General features: G+C 40.2%; 1 long non-coding RNA gene across 1 annotated transcript in view; it reads right to left on the bottom strand.

Moving 5' to 3' along the window:
• LOC106505619 overlaps positions 1-22,448 on the bottom strand; it is a 42,678-nt gene that overhangs the window by 4,391 nt on the left and 15,839 nt on the right. Inside the window, exons 3-6 of the long non-coding RNA XR_002337584.1 lie at positions 22,100-22,337; positions 21,113-21,256; positions 20,077-20,179; positions 2,074-2,893 (exon numbers count right to left, since the gene is read on the bottom strand). This is a non-coding gene — a long non-coding RNA (uncharacterized LOC106505619). The remainder of the gene's footprint in view (positions 1-2,073; positions 2,894-20,076; positions 20,180-21,112; positions 21,257-22,099; positions 22,338-22,448) is intronic.

Here is a 22,448-nt window from a genome sequence, read left to right as displayed (position 1 = left end):
AAAACAACTTACGGGTAAAGCTCAGCCCCAACTCAATATACTGAAACACCTGACCTACACAATTCATGCCTCGAGAGAAAATGATTGAGTACCTCTTATGTATCAGGTACTGTATGTGGGGCCAGGAGATTTTGTCCATTGTATACTCCCCTCCCTGGCTCTCTTTCTCAGTCCCAGTCATGCCTATTTCTACTGCAGTGATAAAGGCTTAAATTCTAATTTGTTAACCCATCAAAGTTATCATTTATAGAGCATTTATAATATTCCAAACACTATGCCAAGCACTCTGTCAACTTAAAATACATTATTTCATTTAATCCTCATTCAACCCCCTTGAAATAGGTACTTTACCTAGAAATGGAGGTGTAGAAAACAGGGTGTAGAGAGGTTGAGTAACGTGCCCCCAGACACACAGGTAGGAAGTGGAAATGCCAGGAAATGTGCTTTCAGTTTATGCCTGTAATGATCACCTGACTCCCCTGCCTCATAAGCACCCAGTATCAGGGATCCCCTTTCTCTTCAGCACTGAAATTGTAAGGATCCTCTTAATCTTAGGTATTCTCATCTCTTTCTAAATTCTGCTTGAGAGACACGTTTCTCTCAGAATCCCTATTTTTCTAGGTTTCTTCCTAGATGGTTTTCTTATCCTCCAATTACCTCTCCTCCAAACCTTCTCTTTGCTAAAGCAGAATGTTCAACTCCGTTTTGGTCACTCGCAGGGAATCTCATTCTTAACAAAAATTGTGGTAGTTCTTTATGTAGGATTTCCAGGAACTGAAGGACATTCTTTTGCTAATCAACTTCTTGACCACAACTGGTTCTGTGCAGGTATGCATTTTTAAACAATGAACTGGCAGTTCAAAATGAGCTTATATCAAATCCCACAAGCAAGCATAGTTTTACACTCTGAGATCATTCTGTTGTTTGTCCTTTCTGCTTTGTTTAGAGCAAAGAGGCATTCAGAACCTCAAGCCCGGGGGGTTACCGTAAGTCACCCTCACACAAAAGGACAGTACCTGAAATTCACTCTGGCCCCTTTTCATCCTTTACCTGGCTTTCAAGGTAAAGATGGAAAGAAAAGGAGGGGAAACAAATCACTGTTGATTCATTGATCTGTTTCAAGGCATGGAAGCAGAAAGTCAGACTCTTCCCATTGCCAAGTATAAGACAGGATTAAATCTGAAGCCTAACCTTAAATCTGATAAAATGGTGCTTATGAGCCCATCTGTTTATGAAGGAAAGTCCCCAGAAGGTACATATATTGCATACATCCTCTGAGGCAAAAAGAGTATGTTATAAAGATCCCATTTTTTCCCTTGTGTGTGGGTCTAGCCTAACGTACCCTCACAACCCACAAGAAAACAAAACAAAATAATAGCAATAGTTCACTTGCTAGTCCTGGCTCCATTTCAAACTGGGACAGTTTGAAGACAAGGGCAAGTTTTGCCTGGTTAACCACATGTAGGCTACTATATTTATTATTTCTTTTACAAATCCAGTTTTGATGCACTTGTCCATCTCCATGGAGCCTGTCACTGTGTCTAATAGCCTTTGACAGTCTCAGGTCACAGGGCATCTCATTTCCAATTTTTGCATTATCCATCCAACATGACATAGGAAGGACACCTGTAGTCTTTGGGAATTAGCTGCTTAATAGAGTTTCAAAGTCTGTGTGTGTGTGTGTGTGTGTGTGTGTGTGTGAATGAAAATGATTTTCTCCCTCCAATACCATAACATCTTGGTTTAATGTTACCCATGTAGGGAAACAGGAAAGAAATTAATGGATGAATTTATTATCACAGTTATTATCAAGTAACCACAAGCCCAGGTCTGGTTTCATGACCAGTACTAAATCTATACTTGGCAGGGTTTCATCACCAATGGGAAATCTGACAAGCAGGCAGAGAAACCAATAGGATTTTTAAATGTTTTTTGAATTACCCTTTCAATATTCAAAACCCAGTTTATTTAAGACATTAAAACATAGCAAACCTTATCTTCTGTACAAACTTGTACTCATGACATTTCCCGTACACATGGTAAATTAGCAAAGCATGCTCTAAGTTTGCTTACCTTTAATAAAGATAAATTCTCCAGGGGATAGGAATGAGCTCTCCTTTTAAAAATCCATTTCCAGGGTTCTTCTGGCTTGAAATGCAAACAGGGTGCCTCTCACATTTACATGCAGCTGTTTGTGAGGGCCCCTAATCATGAAAATAAATCAAAGGAGGAAGTCCTATATCTTTATAAAGAGAGCCTTAAATTAGCATAATGCTAGACTGGTTAGAAAAGGAAAACACATTTCTCCTAATTTTCCTTTATACTTTTTTTCTTTCTTTCTATCTTTCTTCTTCTTTTTTTTTTTTTTTTTCCCACAGTGAAGTCTGGCTGAAAGATCTCCTTACACATTAAGTGAATCCAGTAGGGAATTAGTCTGGCTGGAATGCTTGTTGGAGTTTTGATAATGAAACCACTGCTGTGGCTGCATTTTGTGGGTTTAACATTGAGTCTTCAAACTCAGAACAATAAGTCACCTAAAGAAATGACTTCAGGGCTAGTCAAGCTGAAGAACCAAAGGGCCCCCAAAAGGACTCAGAGCTTGAAATTTGCAGGATATAGTTGCATCAGTTGTTTATTTGCGTTCCATGTCACTTCTCTGATATAGATGTGACAGGAATTGTTTTCCATGTTTTACAGGGAGGAAACTGGCTGAAAGGGGTAAGTGGCTTGCTCCAGACCAACTCTACCAGTCGTGACAGAATCACAGTTAGAACCTTGGTCTCTCATCACAGATGTTTCAAACACACGGGGAGGTCTTTGTAATCCAACAAAAAGGAACAACCATCTGTCTAATGCATCTTGGTATCCCCAGCTTGTAGTCTGGAATAAGTGCCTAGAAAACAGTTGCAATGTAAATGAAAGCAGCAGGAACTTGCAAAGAGAAGAATAAAGCAGTTATGGCCATAATATGCCACGTTCTTAAGTGTCTCCTCCGTTGAAGGCAGTCTAACTCATCGTCACTCACATGGCCGGTTTAAGGAAATCATAACTGGCCTGGTGTGTTGTGGACTTTGTCATAAGACATAGGCCTGCTGTTTCTAAACTTTTTTCCAAAGTCCAATTCTCAGGCTTCAGGCGCTCACTCATGTGTGAGTGAATGTGAACCAACAGTGACATTGACATGGACCAAGCTGGAAGCTGTAATACTCATCAGCAGTTACTTCCAACAGCATTTGCATTCGGCCAGACAGAAGTGCTAAAACACATTTGTACCTAAGTGACTGTAGGTCCATCAGTTAAATGTCAACAGGAAGTATCAGATAGGGATTAACATATTACAAACTCTAAGCAAAAAGTCACTCAGGGAGTGCCCGTTGTGGCTCAGTGGTTAACGAATCCGACTAGGAACCATGAGGTTGCAGGTTCGATCCCTGGCCTTGCTCAGTGGGTTGGGGATCCCGCATTGCAGTAAGCTGTGGTGCAGTTTGTAGACGCAGCTCAGATCTTATGTTGCTGTGGCTGTGGCATAGGCCAGCAGCTAGAGCTCCTATTAGACCCCTAGCCTGGGAACCTCCATATGCCGTGGGTACGGCCCTAGAAAAGACAAAAAGACAAAAAAAAAAATCACTCAGATTTCATGAGACTTCAAGATGGGAAAGACAATACCTATTCTCCATTCTTATTTGTGGCTCAAGTATATATGTAACATGTGATGCCATTTCTTGAAAGGACCTCATGTCAACTGCTCTAGAAATGGAACTCTGTGCAGTAGTCACTGTAATTGACTGGAATTTTCATTTTTAACATATTTTTTGTGGCAAGATGGAAGTTTGCAGTTCTTTACCTGATGCTGGTTCCATTTTCATTACCAGTATATCGCTAACCCCATTACCTAAGGGTCATGCTATTAGGTAATGAACCATCAGTAAAGGTGCATTGAACACATAAAGAAAGGTATCCTGGGATGAACTATTTCTACATTTGAATACAAACTGAAACAATCCATTCCTTTTTCCAACCTCTAGACCACAGTAAATTTCTTTTATAAGTGACTTGTAACAAAGATTATTTTAAATAAGCATGTCCTTGCTCAACAGTCGAAAGCTTTGGCTGCACCACCCATGCATGCTCCAGCCCCCATTCCAGGCATTAGCTAAGAATATTATATTATAACTCACACACAAACCTCTCCCTTGCCCGCCATTAGAATTTTAAGTCCCAGGCGAAGACCAGGGCTCTAGTTGAGTACAAATTTCAGTGGGATTTGGAAAAATCCTTTAAATAGATTTTTATTGGTTTTTAAGAACAGGGTTATTTTGTGTTAATAATGGGCATACATTAGGCTTTAGATAATTGCTTTATGTAACTTAGAGTTTTGGCTTTCAGCTAAATAAACACGCTATGTGTTCACAGGTGTATTGTCCTCAAGGGCACTCCGCTTTTAAGGGTGGCAGCTGTTGCCAAGGTGTTGCTGATACAGCGCTGTGGATAATTTATTGGAAACAGGTGCTAGCCCATGATGAAGATAGACAGGAAACTAAAGCAGACAACATGTTTAACCACCATTAAAAAAGTTCAGGTTCAGAGAGACAATGTGTCTGAGATGTTTGGGAGATGTTGCCAGCATCCCAGCGCACGTTTAAAAGCTCCTGTGGATCAGCATAAGGAAGAAATTGTACATGAATTTCAAGCAGTCCAGCCTAATGAGTGCCTGATGCTATGCTGCCAGATTTAATTGATTACATGAAAAAATTTTAGTTTGTGTAAGGCTAGCAAAAAATTATGAAATACTTTCCTAAACTAATTGTTAAAAATTACTTTCAAATGAGGTAATAACTGTTAGTTTTCAATGATCTGGACAGTGGATTAGGCTACAATGTGTTTTCTTTATGCTCAGAGTATTTGCTTTGGATTCTGTCTGTGGCGTCTTCAGTGCTGGGAAGAGCCTGGGATTCGTGTCCATAGGGCATTGGTACAGGTTAGGGCAAAGAGGCCGGAGACAGGATTTAGAACCATGAGATAGGGATGCTCACCTCTTCCTTTGGATATTATTCTGCTGTGGAGCTTGTTACAGGTCTGGGGATGGTACCATATTCAGTGTCTTCTAGTCCCCTGGATGAGGGGGAGTGGTTGGGACTCTTCACTCTAGTAGTAAGCCCTCAGGACCCCGGTTTGCCTCTTACAACTCAGTAAAAAGAGGAGACATTCCCCCCTGTGAAGAGGTGTTTGTATATTTTCCCAAGTAATCTCCAGTCTAATCGGTGTGCTACATAAGACACATGTGCAATAAATATGCATACTAAATACAGCTGAAAAAGAAGTTGTTAAGAGTGCGTGCACAGTTTTTCAACCTCAAAAGCCTAAATATCTTGGCCATTTACATGTTTAAAAAATACCCACAGGCATTAGACCACATTACGGACTAATGGCCTGCCAAATTTCATTTTTGGGAAAAGAATCTATGTTTGAGTTACAACACACGAGTGTAAAAAAAGCAACTGAAACAACAAAATTTGGTTAAAAACATTTCTTGACCCCCAGGCTCAGACCCTGTGTGCCAAAAATGTTGACAAAAATTTATACCAACACCAGCGGGCATGCACAGTTTAATATCTGCTTTATGTGAAAAATCATTGACAATTTAATGCTTGCATTAATTTGAAAGAATTTTATGCAGTAGGTAGAAACTTTTACATTACCATTCCTAATCTCTACCAGCCGTCTTGTTCCCTTCTCAAAGGGAAAGTGACTGACAGGGCTGAAAAAAACTCAAATCTGCTGAAGGGGCTGTGCAGCTGCTTTTATCACCCTTCCAACAGCCCCATCCTGACCTGAAATGCAGGAATTCAGTTTGCATGCTGCTCAGAGCCTTGAACTGAGGCTTAGCATAGGAAAGCAAAGAGCTGATGTAAAAATAAACCTTTATTTTTTTAAAAAAACTTTATAAGGCCCCTTTATTTAGAGGGAGAGTCACTCAAATAAATACACCGTTAACAAACTTCTATAATGAATAATAATATATACTGTAGCAAGTGATGAAATGGAATCCCACAAAACAAGTGCTGAAATCCAATGATTGATTATCAAACCTATAGGATAAATAAACCTTCTTCAATTAATAGCTAGTCTTGGGGATGAGTTTCTAGAGAAATATCCCACAAGGAAAATCACCAGTTGTAGCGAGTTACACTCTGAATTCAGCTGGACTGGGCTGGAACACAGCATTCTTTCCAGTGTCATTATGAACGCGGGGGTCATAGTGAGATGAGTCCAACTTAACTGATGGAGAAAAATGCTTTCTCCATCTGAGCTAATGAATTATCCTGGCCATTTGGGACCCATGTGTTTAAGTATCAGAAGAAGTTATTTTTAATTTGTGAAAAAGGGAATTGAGAATCAAGCTGGTTTCCTTGAATGTGTTTCTTGCCAACAAACCAATGAAAGTGCCCATTCAGAGATTTTTATTCTCTAGCTTTGGTTTGCTAACTTTGCATCCTTATTCTTCTTTCCGATTTGATGCAGACAGCCCAGTCAAAAGTTTCTGATTAATTTTGGAAGGGAGCTGTCTTCATGTTTGTGACTGGCCATGCTCTGATGTCTCAGTGGCAGAGTTATGGGGAATAACAGCTAATGTGAAAGCCCAGATGGCTAGCTGTGCTCCTACAATCTCCCTTCACGTCGTTTAGCAGGGTCTTCATTTTGAAAAAACTGAAAGAAATATCTACCCAGGGGTTGCATGAATGCTGCTCTGTGACTATGCTTTATCCTTGATCATGAAATAGGGATGTTTCCCCCTGAAACGACCACATGTATTAGGCTAGAACAACGGACATCAGCAAGAATAAATATTACATATCTCCTGGTCCATTTGATCATCCATCCATCCATCCATCCATTCTAATTATGTCCTGTTTGCTCAGTTTCTTCTTAGAAGGATAGCCTTAAGTCTATTCTCTTCTAGAGTGGTGTATCAGGCATGTCTTTTTATTTACATCTCATCAGAGAGTGCACCTTTATATGCAAACCAACAAATATGAAGCCTATATATCTCAACCACTTCTCACACAGAGGCCACTATCCTCCTGCCCTAATCACCTCAGGGCCAGGTACCAGACAACTAAGGACAACCCCAGTGCCCCAGAGCTTACCAAAATTATTCAAACTAGACAATCCAAAATGCATTTAGCTTCCTTACCCTGCTTGACCCATTCCTTCCTAAGGAAACACCAAGAAAGCTTTTTGCCCACATTTTCCCCTCTTGCTCTCTGCCTTCTGCCTTACCCTGTTGCTTTCTTATGTGGCCCTACATGGAATGGCATGTTCTCTTCTCTTGGGAACTGTAACAGATGATCTTTTCAATGGCAGTTGTCTCCTGATCTGTTTGCTTCATCACACGAGAATAACAATAATAAAACCTACATTTCCAAACAGGTATAATAAATAAATATAGCCTCAAAAGCAGTTCTGGTAGAATGGAACTACCCCTGAAACCAGAGATCAAGAAGCCTAGTTCTGGCTACATCATATGCATAAATGACTGGTTTGGGCCAAGCCATTCAACCTTGCCAAGGTTCAGTTTCCACTTTCAACAACATTGAAAATTCTCATTTTTCTGGATTTTATAAAGATCACACAGGTTTGCATAAATGAAAGTCTCAAGCACGTGATAGGAACAGAATTGAATCTGATATTATTCCCTTAAGTATATTGTCCTTTCTTGCTCAAGTTTTATAAACCCTGTTCCCTCCAACACTCTTCCTGTGCATCACCCCCAATCTGCTGGTAGGGACTACAAAGAGATCCATTTTCATGCTCTGGATGAGCAAGAAAGTTGAAAGTAGTGGCTGAGAGCACAGAAAATTCAGTCAGATTTCTTGGGGGGACTCACACCCCATGACTAGCGGTCACTGGAAAGTTACTATGCTTCTCTGTGCCTTGGTTTCCTGATCTGTAAAGGGAAAATAATTCCTTACTTGAAAGGATTATTTTAAAGATAAAGTAACACATTCAGAAAATAGTGAGTGTTCCTTGAGTATGAGTAAGTAGAAAAAGGAACAGGTATGTGGTAGTAATATTACTATAGGTAGAAGTACTAGCACACTTCTCATGACTGTACATTTTGAGCCACCACCATAATATGTTCCTCTTATTGCCAAGATGCAATTTCTCAGGTCAGCTGCCTTCTAGGGAATGGGGCAGGTGGTTTACCCAGGCAACTTTTGACTCAGACATGACACACCTCTTAGCTAAATCTAGAATTCAAAGATTATATGTTGATAGAATTTCATAACAATTTTACTGTTATGAATGAGATTTTAAAAACCAGTACCAAGTCCTGCAGGTTTATGAAATGACTACCCTGGAACATCTGAACAGGTTTTTAAAAACCTGATATTTGAGCTGCTTGTAACTGAGGCCTGAGCCAGACTGTGTCGTTCCATTCAATTAGGAAAGCTGAACTTCTCTCTTGCTCAATGCTCAATTCTTTTTCCTTTCAAGAAACTTTCTCTTAGACTATAAAACTCCTAGAGGAAAACATAGACAGAACACTCTCTGACATAAATTGTTGCAATATCTTTTGATCCACCTCCTAGAGTAATGAAAATAAAAACAAAAATAAACAAATGGGACCTAATCAAACTTAAAAGCTTCTGCACAGCAAAGGAAACCATAAAAAAAAAAAAAAAAAAAAGACAACCCACAGAATGGGAGAAAATCTTTGCAAATGAAGCAACCAACAATGAATTAAACTCCAAAATATACAAACAACTCATGTAGCTTTATATCAAAAAAAGACAATCCAATGAAAAAATGGTCAGAAGATCTAAACAGACATTTCTCCAGAGAAGACAGACAGACGGCCAAAAAGCACATGAAAAGATGTTTCACTAATTATTAGGGAAATGCAAATCAAAACTACAATGAGGTACCATCAAAATGGCTATCATCAAAAAGTCTACAAACAATAAATGCTGGAGAGAGTGTGGAGAAAAAGGAACCTTCCTACACTGTTGGTGAGAATGTAAATTGGTACAACTACCATGGAGAAAATTATGGAGGTTCCTTGAAAAACTAAAAATATAACTACCGTATGACCCAGCAATCCCACTCCTGGACATCTACCCAGAGAAAACCATCATTTGAAAAGATACATGCACCCCAATGTTCACTGCAGCACTATTTATAACAGCCAAGACATGGAAGCAACCTAAATGCCCATCAACAGAGGAATGGATAAAGATGATGTGATATATATATATATATATATATATATATATAATGAAATATCACTCAATCATAAAGAAGAATGAAATAATGCCATTTGCAGCAACATGGATGGACCTAGAGATTATCATATTAAGTGAAGTCAGACAGTGAAAGGCAAACATCATATGATATCACTTATATGTGGAAGCTAATAAAAATGACACAAAAGAACTTATTTATAAAACAGAAACAAACTCCCAGATTTCGACATCAAACTTACGATTACCAAAGGGGGAACCCTGGGGAGGAGGGTAAATTGGAAGAATGGGATTAATACATATACATTACTGTATATAAAAAAGATAACTAACAAGGACCTGCTCTATAGCTCATTGACTCTATAGCTAGTCAATGTTCTGTAATAACCTATATGGCGGGGAGGGAGGGGAATAATGGACATATGTATATGTGTAACCGAGTCACTCCGCTGTAAATCTGAAGCTAATACAACATTGTAAAGCAACTATACCCCAATTAAAAAAACCAAAAACCTTTCTGGTAGATAGATAATTCTCATAAATACTGGAATAATAACCAATAGATAAACAACTGAAATGTGTAAACACTGATGCAGAAGAAGCACATGGGCTCCAGAGTTAATGTGACCTGTATTTGAATTTTAACTCTAGTACTTTTGCACAGTGTTTGCCTTCCCTGAGCCTTGTCTGCACATCAGTAGAAAAATAGGGGCAAATTGAGCTTGCAGGGTTATAAAAAAGGCTGCATAAAAACAGCCCATGACAATCAATGCTCATGGAGCACTTACCACTAGGCTGGCACTGTATGAATTCATTTTCACCCAGCAATAGCCCTAAGGTTGTTGTTATTATTATTATCACAGCTTATAGCTGAAAGTCCTGAGGCACAGAGAGGTAGGGTAATAACTGCAGTTAGAATTTGAACCTGAGCCTAGTCTGGAGCCTGGGTCCTTATCTATTCAATTTTGTGGTCTCCCAGGAATATCCCCTCAGAGTGGTCGGTACACATTTTTCTTGATTTCAAGTTGCTTTGGGGCCCTGGGACAAGGAGTTTAAAGACCCCTCCCATCCCCTCCCATCCCCTCCCTACGACCTTTTCACCTTTTCCTCTCAAGGCTTCAATGCCCCCCACCCTCGCTGCTAAGCCCCTTCTGTTACCAGCTCGTATCTCTGAAAACACAACGCTCCCTCCACTTCCAAATTCAGGCTTCAGGAGCTAGTAGAAATGGGGGAGTCTGAAAGGCCAGGGAGGGGGCCGGCTGCCTAGAGAAGGGGCCCAGGGAAACTTGGAAGCAAGGCCAGAATGAGTCAATCAGTCAGCGAGTATTTATTTAGTGCTAGGCAGCTTGGGGGATACAAGAAATTACAAGACGCCATCCGGTCCCTGGCTGGATTTCTGGCCAGGTTCCCCGAATAAGAACCAGGCCTGGAGCTGGGGCCTGCCCAGCCTGTGGAAGGCTGCCATGGCTTGTGAGGCCGGCTGCTCTACGGAGCAGCCTCCAGTGGTGGTAAGAGCAGGAGCTGGGAACAGTGGGCTGAGACATCCTTGTCCCTGCAAGGCCACACACCAGGGGCGAGTCATCTCCCCACCCTGGACCTCAGCTTCCACAAATGTAAAATGGGAATAATACCAGTACCTGCCCAGTCAGATGTGGCCAGGTATGGGTAAATGGATGCATGGAAAGTGTTTAGCCCAGTACCGGGCACACAGTATGCTCAACACATGTGGTTTCCTACTAGGAGGTATGGATTGCACTAGATAGTAAGAGGAGGTGTTCTGGAATCCCTCTGTTCCCTGCCTGACACCCCCAGGTGCTGCTGTGACAGCCACCTGACCCGGGTGTACCTGACAGTGCTGCCTTCACATTCTGCCCTGGGGCTCCTCTGACAAGGTGTAGTTGGTCAGGGAGCTCCTGAGAACACCCTCTGTGGCCCTAGTGGTAGAAGAGACTTAACACCTTTAGGGGCCCTTGACCAGCAGAGCAGGTGGACAGATGAAGCCCCACCATGGAGGCAGCCCAGACACACCCTCACATGCTGTTGGGGAGAATGGCCCTTCTTGTATCTGTCTGGAAGGGAGCTCGGGCACTGCTTCCCTTCCCCTGGTGATCAATTTCAAATTATCGAGTATCTCTGTGACTCAAGACCTGGTTAGCTTCTTTGGTTACCCTCTTGGGGCTCTGTTACGTCACTTAAAATCATTGATCTCTGCTCATAATTGTACTTTCCTTCATCCCATTATTGGCCATCTTCCCTACTGAATCTTAAGTTCTGCTTTTGCTCACCATCAAATTCCCAGGGCCTTGCCTGGTGCTCTCGGCATGGTAGAAACTACTTAGTGAATGAGTGCATCTCTCCTCTTTCCTTCCCTACTCTTGAAAACTTAGGCCCCAAATGGAGAATAAGGATTCTCAATAGTATCCTGCTTCTTTATTCTTCTACTTAAAAATAAAACCAAAAGCATCTACTTCTCTTCCCAGTTTCTCTGTTCAGTTGTATGTACCATCGTGGCGTTCTTGGTTTCCAGTATGTTTGGAGTTTCCTGTTGGGCAGCTCTAAGTTTTGCCTCTCCTCAGGTAGCCTGATGAAGCCTGTGGGCTTTCTCAGTAGCTTCAGATATGGAGCTAATCCACTGCTCAGTTGTCAGAGCCTGAAGAAACTTGAATTACAGAAAGCATGAGTATCACAGAAGATGTTCCTAAGCTTTTTCAAACTATAGATCTCATCTGGAAATTTTAAAAAGGTCGTCCACATGGCATATTCCATGTTACATAACCCATGCCCAACACCCTTGCTCTTGTTCCCAGACACTCCAGAAAAAATGTCCAGGACATTTTTCCCCCAAAGTATCTGGAGTCCTTATGGAAAATCTTCTCAAAATGTTCGTGTTTATGCCCAAATTTAACATGTGAACCTTTTGCTTTGCTTTCCTCTTCAAACACCCGTGTGGGAATAGGATCTTATGCTGTCTGAAGATTCCTTGAGTCGTTGGTCTGCCCCATGTCAGGTGGTAATCACCACTTTAAAACATCAGGATTAGTGCAGTAAAAAAGATTTATGAATATTAATTCATTTTATAGCGGGTCATAATGTGAGCTGGAGAACAAACAGAGTATGGTTTCATTCCAATGTTTTACTGCAAACAAGAATGGGGTTGCGTGTTGTGGAAAATATTAGTTGGAGATGCTGGTTTGAAAACCAATTTGTTTATAAGACTTTAGCTATAACTTGCCAGACACCCTGAATTTGTGGAGAGTCTGTTCTGGAGGGTAAGGATCGTGAATTTTATAGCTGTCATGTTTTTCATAATCGGCAGCATTATCCAAAGAAGTTTTTAAAATATATTCCTAAAATGCAAACCACACAACACTAAAGTTTCTGGGATTAAAAGAAAGGATGAGTCTTTCTCAAACTTTCTAGAGTTGTAGTTTAAAAGATTGAACTGTCTTGGAGTTCCTGTCATGACTCAGTGGTTAATGAATCCGACTAGGAACCATGAGGATGTGGATTCAATTCCTGGCATTGCTCAGTGGGTTAAGGATCCCATGGTGCTGTGGCTGTGGTGTAGGCCGGCAGCTGTAGCTCCTATTGGACCCCTAGCCTGGGAACCTCCATATGCCATGGGTGTGGCCCTAGAAAAGACAAAAAAAAAAAAAAATAGATTGAGCTGTCTTGCTGGCTGGTCACTTCTCCACAAGCCAGTGAGCCCCCACCTGAAACAGTACTTTTAGAACTCACTGGAGTGTCACATCCAATGGTCTCCTTACCATCCTTGCAGTACTGGACATCCTTGACTCTTCTTTTCTCTGTCCTGCTTCCCTTGGTATCAACAAGGCATATCCTGAAAAGCTGTGTAACCACAATTAAGGGGACAGATTTTGGATTGAGCCAGTTATCAGGGTTCAAACTGCAGCTTCATCCTTTACCAGTAATGTGACTTTTGACAAGTTTATTAACCTAGTGTCCTCATCTGTAAAGTGGGGGTAGGTAATGAGTACTCCAGAAGAATGAAAGATGCAATGTTTATAGAGTACTCAGAACAGTGCCTGATACACAGTAACTGCTCTGTTAACAGTCGCATTGTTTAACTGATGACATTACAGGGTCAAGAGTAAGTCTGACCTCTGCCTGACAACTTTGTCTCTGGTGTAATTTTGATGGGAAATCTTTGATTTTGATACCAAAGCCATCAATTTATCTCTTTAGGGTTTATGTGTTGAAGTCTAGATTAGGATGCTTCTCCTATTCCAAAGTTGTAAAGATTTTGTCTATACTTCCTTCATTAAGTCTATACTTTTAACTTTCAGTTTAGTTCTTACTCTACATAAAGCTTATTTGTAATGATTTAATTTAAAATTTCTGTAGAGTGGGGAAATTTTTGCCATGCTAGTTACTGAATAATCAGTCCTATTCCCCACTGTTCTGTGATGCTTTTTCTGTGATATGCCAGGTCTCAGAGGCATCAGGAGTCAATGGGGTGCTTGAATTCGCCACCTTGGTCTACTGTCCTGCTCCTATTTTATTGCCTACTGTCTTAATTACTACTGCTTTTTTGATATATGTCTTAATATCAGGCAAGAAGAATCTCCCTACCCTTCTATCTCATAATATTTTTTGCCATCTTGAACTTTTATTCAGCTGTATATATTTTAGAACACATGTTCAGAAAAAAAAAATCATGCCTGATTTTTTTATTGGAATTGCATTTATTTTCAGCTTAATTCAGGGTATACTGACTGACATCATTTCAATGTTAAATTGACCCAAACCTTAGGCAGAATACTGATGCAGATCATTTTTCCCGTCTCAGAATAAAATTTAAACATTTTCCACAAAGGTCCTGTGCAATTGTAATTAAATTAACTATTAACTAAATTCAGAGTTTTAGTTACTGTTGTAAATTTTCTTATTTTCTTATCATACATTCCATTAGGAATTTTCTTTAGTACGTGCCTACCACTGGCTTTTACAACTTAATCTTGTTTCTGGCAACTTGCTGCATTCTCTACAAATTCTAGTGGCTTTCTCCTGATTCTCGTGTATTACTGTTAATGAATATTTTGTCTTGTCTTTTCCAATTCCCCAATATTTTTGTTATTTATTTTTATCATCTTTTTGCTTTCCCAAATACTTGGAATAGCAGTTGTTACTGATCTTAAAAAAAATGCTTATAAAATTTGTTCATGAAAATGTTATTTTCAATGGATTTGGGCTGATAAATTTTATTAGATTACTTCTAGTTTTCTAAGAATGTTCTCTTTTAGAGGTGGATATTGATTTTTTTCACCTGCTTTAGCTAATTCTATTGTGACCCTGAGTCTGTTATCCTATTGTTAAAGGCGAATTATATTGCTAGTTTTTATGTTCAGCCATCTTTGAATAATTGTAATATCCTCTTGGAAATAACTAGGTAATATTTAAGATTTTTAAAACTAAGTTCAGAAGTTAAATTGAATTATGTATTTTTCATTTTGAACTTTTTTTTTTTCTTTTTGTCTTTTGCTTTTTTTTAAGGCCGCATCTGTGGCATATGGAAGTTCCCAGCCTAGGGGTCGAACTGGAGCTACAGCTGCCAGCCTACATCACAGCTGCAGCAACATGGGATCCAAGCCACATCTTCAACCTACACCACAGCTTACGGCAACACCGGATCCTTAACCCACTGAGTGAGGCCAGGGATCGAACCTGCAACCTCATGGTTCCTGCTGTACCAGGACGGAAACTCCATGTCTTGAATGCTTTTCATTTGGTTTAGCTATTAAAATTGTACTAGCCTCATGAAATGAGCCACTCAGACTGCCCTCATTATCAACTTTCTGAGACAAAGCATCGAAGTTAGGAATTGTGTACTCCTTACCTCACTGGTAAAACTTTTTACATCTGCCATTTCTTTTTATATCGCCATCTTTCTTGTTTCTTTGAATTTACTCTGTTGTCCTTTTTCTCCCATCTTTAGATGATCATTTAGCTTATTTATTTTTCAATCTTCTTTATTTTCAGAATGTATTCATAGCTATAAATTGCATTCTAGAAACCAAGTTCACAACATCTGGCAAATGATGACATGTATTACGTTCATTGTCTTTAAACTGTAGAATTTTCCCTTTTGTTTTCTAGTTTCCCCAAGTTATTACCCAGATAGACAGACCCACTGTTGGTACTCAAGATTTTTATATTTTTCCTTAGTTTATAAACACATTGATTTTTATATTAAGCTAACTCAGTTTTATTAATTTTAAATTTTATTATATAGAAGTTAGAGAACATTGTCTGATATTGAGCCTTAGAAATATACTGATATTTCTTTTTTTCCCCTTTTCTTTCTTTTTTTTTAATGGCCACACCCATGGCATATGGAAGTTCCCAGGCCAAGGACTGGATCAAAGCCACAGCTGTAGGATTACTGGATATTTTAACCCACTGCACCAGGCTAGGGATCAAACCTGCACCTCTGCAGCAACCTGAACTGGTGCAATCAGATTTTTTTCTTTTAATTTTTGGCCACACCTATGGCACAGATAAATTCCTGGGCCAGGGATCAAATCAGAACTGCAGCTGTGACATATGCTACAGTTCGCGGGAATGCAGGATCCTTAACCCACTGAGCAAGGCCAGGGATCAAACCCACATCCTCACAGACAACATTGGGTTCTTAACCTGCTGAGCCACACAGGAACTCCTGCAATCAGATTCTTAATCTACTGAGTTGTGGCAGGAACTCCTGCTCCAAACTTCTTAAGCCTCATACTTTAATTTATTTTTTTAAACAATGCTTCAAGTTATAAATATTTATATACTTTCCTTTTACAAGTGTCTAGTCTCCTGTCACCTACTTTAGTGTCTCTCAATTCCAATTTTATATCACGCCTATAAGAAACTGCAACTAAAGGATTTTATTAATTTTGAATTACACAATATTTCCCTTTAGACTCATCTAAGTCCATGGGAGAAAATATCTTCTCTTTAATGTTCCTTTATAGTTTAATCACACATTATACTGGCTAATAAAATTCATTATGAGAATAAGTAAGAAAATAAGTATAAATTGTTTGGAACAACTCCTGGATTCCAGTAAGTATTCTCAAAACGGCTTATTAGTATCAAGCAAGTTGTACAATAGTTAAAGGAATACCATGACCCAGATGTCCCAGTGGATTAAACAAATGGTGGAATCTCTATACTGAGGGATACTATTCAGCAATAACAGGAATGAACTATTGACATATACTACAATTTGAATGAATCTCGAGAATTATGCTAAATGAAAAAAGCCAATCTCAACGGGTGGTATATTGTGTGACTTCATTTATATAAAATTCATAAAATGACAAAATTAGAGAAATGGATAAAGGATTAGCAGTTGCCAGAGATTAAGGCATAGATGATAGCAAAAACTTGGGTGTATCTAGAAAAGGGCAACAGAAGTGATCTTTGCAGTGATGTACATGTTCTACATCTTGACTATATCAAAGTCAGTGCCCTGGTTGTGACCTTGCACTATAATTTTGTAAGATGTTACCCTTGGGGGAGACTGGGCAAAGGGTAGAAGGGACCTCTTCGGATTATTTCTTGTAACTACCCATGAATCTACAATCATTTCCAAATAAAAATCTGAAAACAACAACAAATGCAGGTGTTCTCATTGTGGCTCAGAGGGTTAAAAACCGGACACAGTGTCCATGAGGATGCAAGTTTGATCCCTGACCCTGCTCAGTGAGTTAAGGATCTGGCATTGCCATGGCTGTGGTACAGGCCAGCAGCTGTAGCTCCGAGATGACTCCTAGTGCCCAGGAACTTCCATATGCCTCAGGTGCAGCTGTAAAAATTAAAAAAAAAAAAGTAAAAATTAAAAGATAAATAAAAACAACAACAAATGCAACAACAGCCATTTCTCATCAAACAGAATTTAACTAAAATTGTATTTGGCTTTGTTTTACTAAGTAATTTACCTGAAGTAAACTGGTTGGTGAAGACATCTGGTTTCACCCAGGCTAGCTGTATTTTCTTCACTATGCTTTCCAGGCATTTTTGCCCTCCCCCATTCAAAAGGCCTAGTTAGGCCTCCTGACTCAGTTCTCAGATCCTTATTCCCTTAGTCATTTACACTGGAGGGCAGTCTGGATGAGACTAACTGCCTGTAATGACTCAGTCTAACCCATTTAAACTAAGGGAATTAAGGAAATAGACACATCCAATTTCATCAATTTGAAATGGTGAAGGAGTCATACCATCCTCAACAGAGATGAAATACAAGAAATAGAGAAGAAATACCACTTTAACCAACCAAGGAAATGAAAGACCAGTAACATTAAGAGAAAATGCAAAAAATAGTAATGACCCATTAAAAACTGGTTTGGTGAAATGTTGTTGTCTGAGATTCATCATTGGAAAGGAGAATCTTCAGGAACATTTATACAGAACAACCATTGGTGACTGGAAAGTGGGCTGCGAAAAACGTGTTGAATCTTCCTTGAATCCATAGTCGGCCTGCCTCCTGGAGTTAACCTTGTCATGAAGTCATGGACCTCATACCACTTTTTGATTGTTTTAAACTCTTTTTTTTTCTTTTTTTTTTTCTTTTTAGGACCACAGCCATGGCACATGGAGGTACTCAGGCTAGGGGTTGAATCAGAGCTGCAGCTATCAGCCTACACCACAGCCACAGCAACGAGATATCTGAGGTGTGTCTGCGCCCAGGATATTAGTCGGGTTGGTTACTGCTGAGCCACACAGGGAACCCTCTCAAACTCCTTTTATTTTTAAAGTGTGAGCCTCGTTTCATGCAGGTTTTTTATTGAAATCTTGCTCTGAGGCAATGGGCCATTTATGGGTCATTGGCATCCCTGAGTTTCCAGCCTTTACATGTATGATCACATAGCATTCATGGCATGAAAACAATTGGCTGTGAGTTCTAGTGGGGCTTTAGGGCTGCGCCCGCGGCATATGGAAGTTCCCTGGCTAGGAGTCTAATCGGAGCTCTAGCTGCCAGCCTACACCACAGCCACAGCGACACCGGATCCTTAACTCATTGAGCGAGGCCAGGGATGGAACCTGCCACCTCATGGTTCCTAGTTGGATTTGTTTCTGCTGCACCAAGATGGGAACTCCCAGATTTTCTCAACCATAGCATGACATTTGGGGTACATGCAAATAAAATTAGCTCTGAAACTCTAGGAAAATCAATATAAGAGTTTTGATATGTTCATATGTTACTATTTGTAATCAGTGTTTCATTTGTAAAAGTTAAATAGGTTCTCCAAATCACCTACCTTGGACCTCACTTCATTGAAAGAGGCTTAATTATTTAAATTTGTCTAAAGTTTGATATTTAATTATAGTAAGGAATACATCTATATAAAACATAAAATATATATACCTTCTTTATACATATTAGTATATAACATACTAATACTATTATATATTGATGATAAGTCAATACACACAAATTATTTATTGACCCAATATCTACATATCCTATAAATCCAAACTGAGATATAAGTTGTAATAATGCTGTACCTTGACCTTGCTATAATTTTTCCTTATTGTTAGAAAACCTTAAATATCACAGGGCATGGGTAGAAAGAGGGAGAAGAAACTAATGTAAACACTCTCCAACAAATCATATTCACATCCTTTCTTGGAGGCCCTTGACCTCTGCAAATCCATATGTTATCTGTCCTTTATCCTTCAAGCATATGGTCACTGGCTGTGGGCAGGCTCTACGCCAGGGGTTAGTTTGTTTTGATTAATGAACAGTTGACTCAGATTCCATGTGTGACCAGGCTGAAACTGAGCTCTCAGGCTCTGAAATTTTGGGGATGGAGTAGGAGTGTTAGTGGATGTGGAGAGAAGTGGCCATCAGCTCCAAAAACGTTTCTGTCTCATTGTTGGAACAGTTAACTCACATTCGGCAGACTGTGTTTTCTGGAAGGTGTGGATTAATGAAGATGGGATCATTTCTGAATGCTGCTGATTCTGAGAAGTTTGCCGAGCTGTTTTGGGAAATAAGGAATGAACTGGAGGCCTAGGTAGTTGAGGAGAGTCCTTTTTCCTTGCTGCCTCCAGGACCCAGTGCTACCGGGTCACCCCAAGGGAGCGATCACAGAGGGGACAGAAGGCAGCATCTCTGGCCTGGACTCTGGTGACTTAATAATCAGGAACACAACTGCAGTGACAATAAAGAACAGGAAAACCACCTGATAGAGGATGCCTCCAGGAAGACAGTCTCAGACCATTTTGTGAACACATGGGAGACAGTAATTAAGGAAACTTGGAAAGTATTTCTGAGTGTTTTGAAGGGACAAAACTGGCCTCCAGGGGTTCTGTCACCTGGAGTCAGGATCATGGTCATTTGGGAGTTAAACACAAATATGACCCCATTTTATCACCACTGGCTGATGAGGCTTGATAATTTGGTATGTGCCTACACAGGTTTGTTATGTTTTTAGTATCTATGGTATTTCCAGAACTTTGTAATCAGTAATTGTCTTTTTTTTTTTTTTTTTGTCTTTTTTTGGCCTTTTCTAGGGCCTATCCTGCAGAATATGGAGGTTCTCAGGCTAGGGGTCCAATCAGAGCTGTAGCCGCTGGCGTACACCACAGCTCACAGCAATGCTGGATCCTTAACCCACTGAGCGAGGCCAGGGATCGAACCCACAACCTCATGGTTCCTAGTAGGATTTGTTAACCACTGAGCCATGACGGGAACTCTGTAATCAGTAATTTATCTTATTAAAAACCTTGCAGGAAAGATATTGTCTCTGATTTACATATAGGACTATGGAGGCTCAGAGTATTTAAGCAGTTTACATGAGGTCATTCAGCTACTTACATGGCAGGTCTATCTGTTTTCAAAGGCTGGGCTGCATTGCCTCACAACATGAGACTACACCAGATTTCCATTTCCAGGCTTGATTCCAAGGAACACGAGAATCCTGCAAATCAATGGACATGCCACACTTTCAATGTCACTTGATTAGACGTCCACCTGAGGAGTGGCTCTTGACTCAGGCTGGCCAGTCATCATCCCTCGCTCTCTGGGGCTAAGGGGAGGAGCACTTGTATGAAGCAGGGGAGAAGGAGATTCCAAAGAGCAGTGATGCTCTGGGAAGGCAGGTCCAAACCTGCCCACTGTATCTTCCTTCCTGAGGAGGAGTGACATGTAAGTTGGGGCCATGGGGGTCACACGGGTGAGGACGTTTGCAAGGTGCCCACGCAGAAGATGCCGTAGGCTTGTCTTGTGAAGGACTCACTGCAGTTATCTCCAGAGCATGAAGCCCTGAGATGGAGGTCATGGTCTCCTCGACAGGAACAGATAACAACTTTTTTTCTTTCCAGACCTGACACCTGAGACCGAACTCAAACTGACCACCCCTTCCTTCCCCTGACCTGGAAAATAGTCCTCAGTGATGGATAACGGGATTGCCAGTTCTAAGGATACAGATTCTAACCTGCCCTATCAGGTCAACCCAGACCGATTTCTCTGTAAAAGAGCTGCTCAGAAAATTGATTCCTTCGAACAACAGTATAGCAAGCATTTTCCATTCCCTTCAAAGAATAATGGAGTAACAGAAAAGAAGTTAGAGAACGGGGATCTACATAATTTTCACTCCCCCTGTTGGAGGCAGTAAGAGATAGAGATTGGGCTGGGGTGACATCCAGTGTGTATTGCTTACAGAGAAGTGGCAAATTTCATTTAGCTTGAAATAAACGGTTACCATTTATAATTAAACTTTCAAAGGTTGTTCCTGATTGAAAAACATTATCCCCTGCTCTTGTTTCCAGCTGTGTTTGGAGCTGATTGGCTAATTTAGGGGCAATATGCCTTTGAAATTTGAGTCTGTCGTGCACTTTAACTTGAAACAGACCTGCTAGGAAGAGGAAGCTGGACTGGTGATGTGCTAATTCTTGTTGGTGATTTACCCCCGAGGATCTTTAAGGAACCTGCAACTGGTACATTAAGAAATGAAACTGGAGACAGTTACATCTGGTTTGCTGGATGCTCCTCTCCCCTTAAAAAAAAAAAAAAATACAGTAGTAACCAAAAATGCTTAGGCTACTTAGTTTGATTAGAATGGATACTTTATCATGGATAAAAGGTTGGAAGATAAAGTGCCCCAGAGAGAAAAGCAAAGGAGATTTGCAAGAGAAGTTATATGTATCAGTAAATAAATGGAAATTTAAAATATATATATATTATGGAGTTTCTCAGTATGTGCCAAGGTAAAGCTTTTAAAATGTATTCATGTTTTATAGTTGAAGGGCCAAGTGGCTCTGAACCACTGCGGGGCTCACTGGTACAGTTTTGTTCTCTCATGGGGTCCCAGGTCCTAAGGGAGAAGCAGGGGTGGATTGGATTGAGGTAGAAAGTAATCAGCTTCATATTTTTCTGTTAAAAAATATTAAAAATCATGTTTTTGATGATATGGGTATAAAAACAAATATATATTAAAACATTACTCAGTGATCAAAACATTTTAATGCCATATTCATTGAAGAATCAAGATTAATGCAACAATATCCATGATGAACAAAATACCAACATTTTATTTTTCCTTCAAAATTTATTTATTTTTGTCATTTTAGGGCTGATCCTGCGGCATATGGAGGTTCCCAGAATAGGGGTCCAGTTGGAGCTGTAGCCACCAGCCTATACCATAGCCACAGCAGCGTGGGATCCGAGCCACATCTGTGACGTACACCACAGCTCACGGCAATGAGGGATCCTTAACCCACTGAGCAAGGCCAGGCACCAACCGCATCCTCATGGATGCTAGTCAGGTTTGTTAACCTCTGAGCTACGATGGTAACTCCCCAGATACCAACATTTTAAATAAAGACAGGATCAGCTGTACCTTAAAGCTTTCTGAAGCCTCTGGCTGGGGCTGCATCCTCGGCATACTAGGGAGCATGGATGAGGCAGAGGAGGAAGGCTTGTGGTGCAAGTAAAGGTCTGGAGCAGAATCCTTGAGTCCAGGTCCTAGTCCTCCCTCTTTCTTCCCCACTCGGAAGTGCTGAGTATGATCTGACCTCCTTCCACCTCCTTCATAAAGCGATACGTCTGAGCAGCAATGGTGGAAAATATTCTTACCTCTGAGAGAGCATAAAAGTTAATGGTAGGTGGTACACAGATTAATATTTTTTATTTTATTTTATTTTTGCATTTGTTTTAATGTGCATTTAGTCTCATGCATTTTAGAAAAT

This window comes from Sus scrofa, chromosome 13 (genome assembly GCF_000003025.6).
Source record: "Sus scrofa isolate TJ Tabasco breed Duroc chromosome 13, Sscrofa11.1, whole genome shotgun sequence".
NCBI classification, from domain to species: Eukaryota; Metazoa; Chordata; class Mammalia; order Artiodactyla; family Suidae; genus Sus; species Sus scrofa.
The sequence above is the reverse complement of the archived record's forward strand: the minus strand, read 5'-3'. Positions and strand labels throughout refer to the sequence as shown.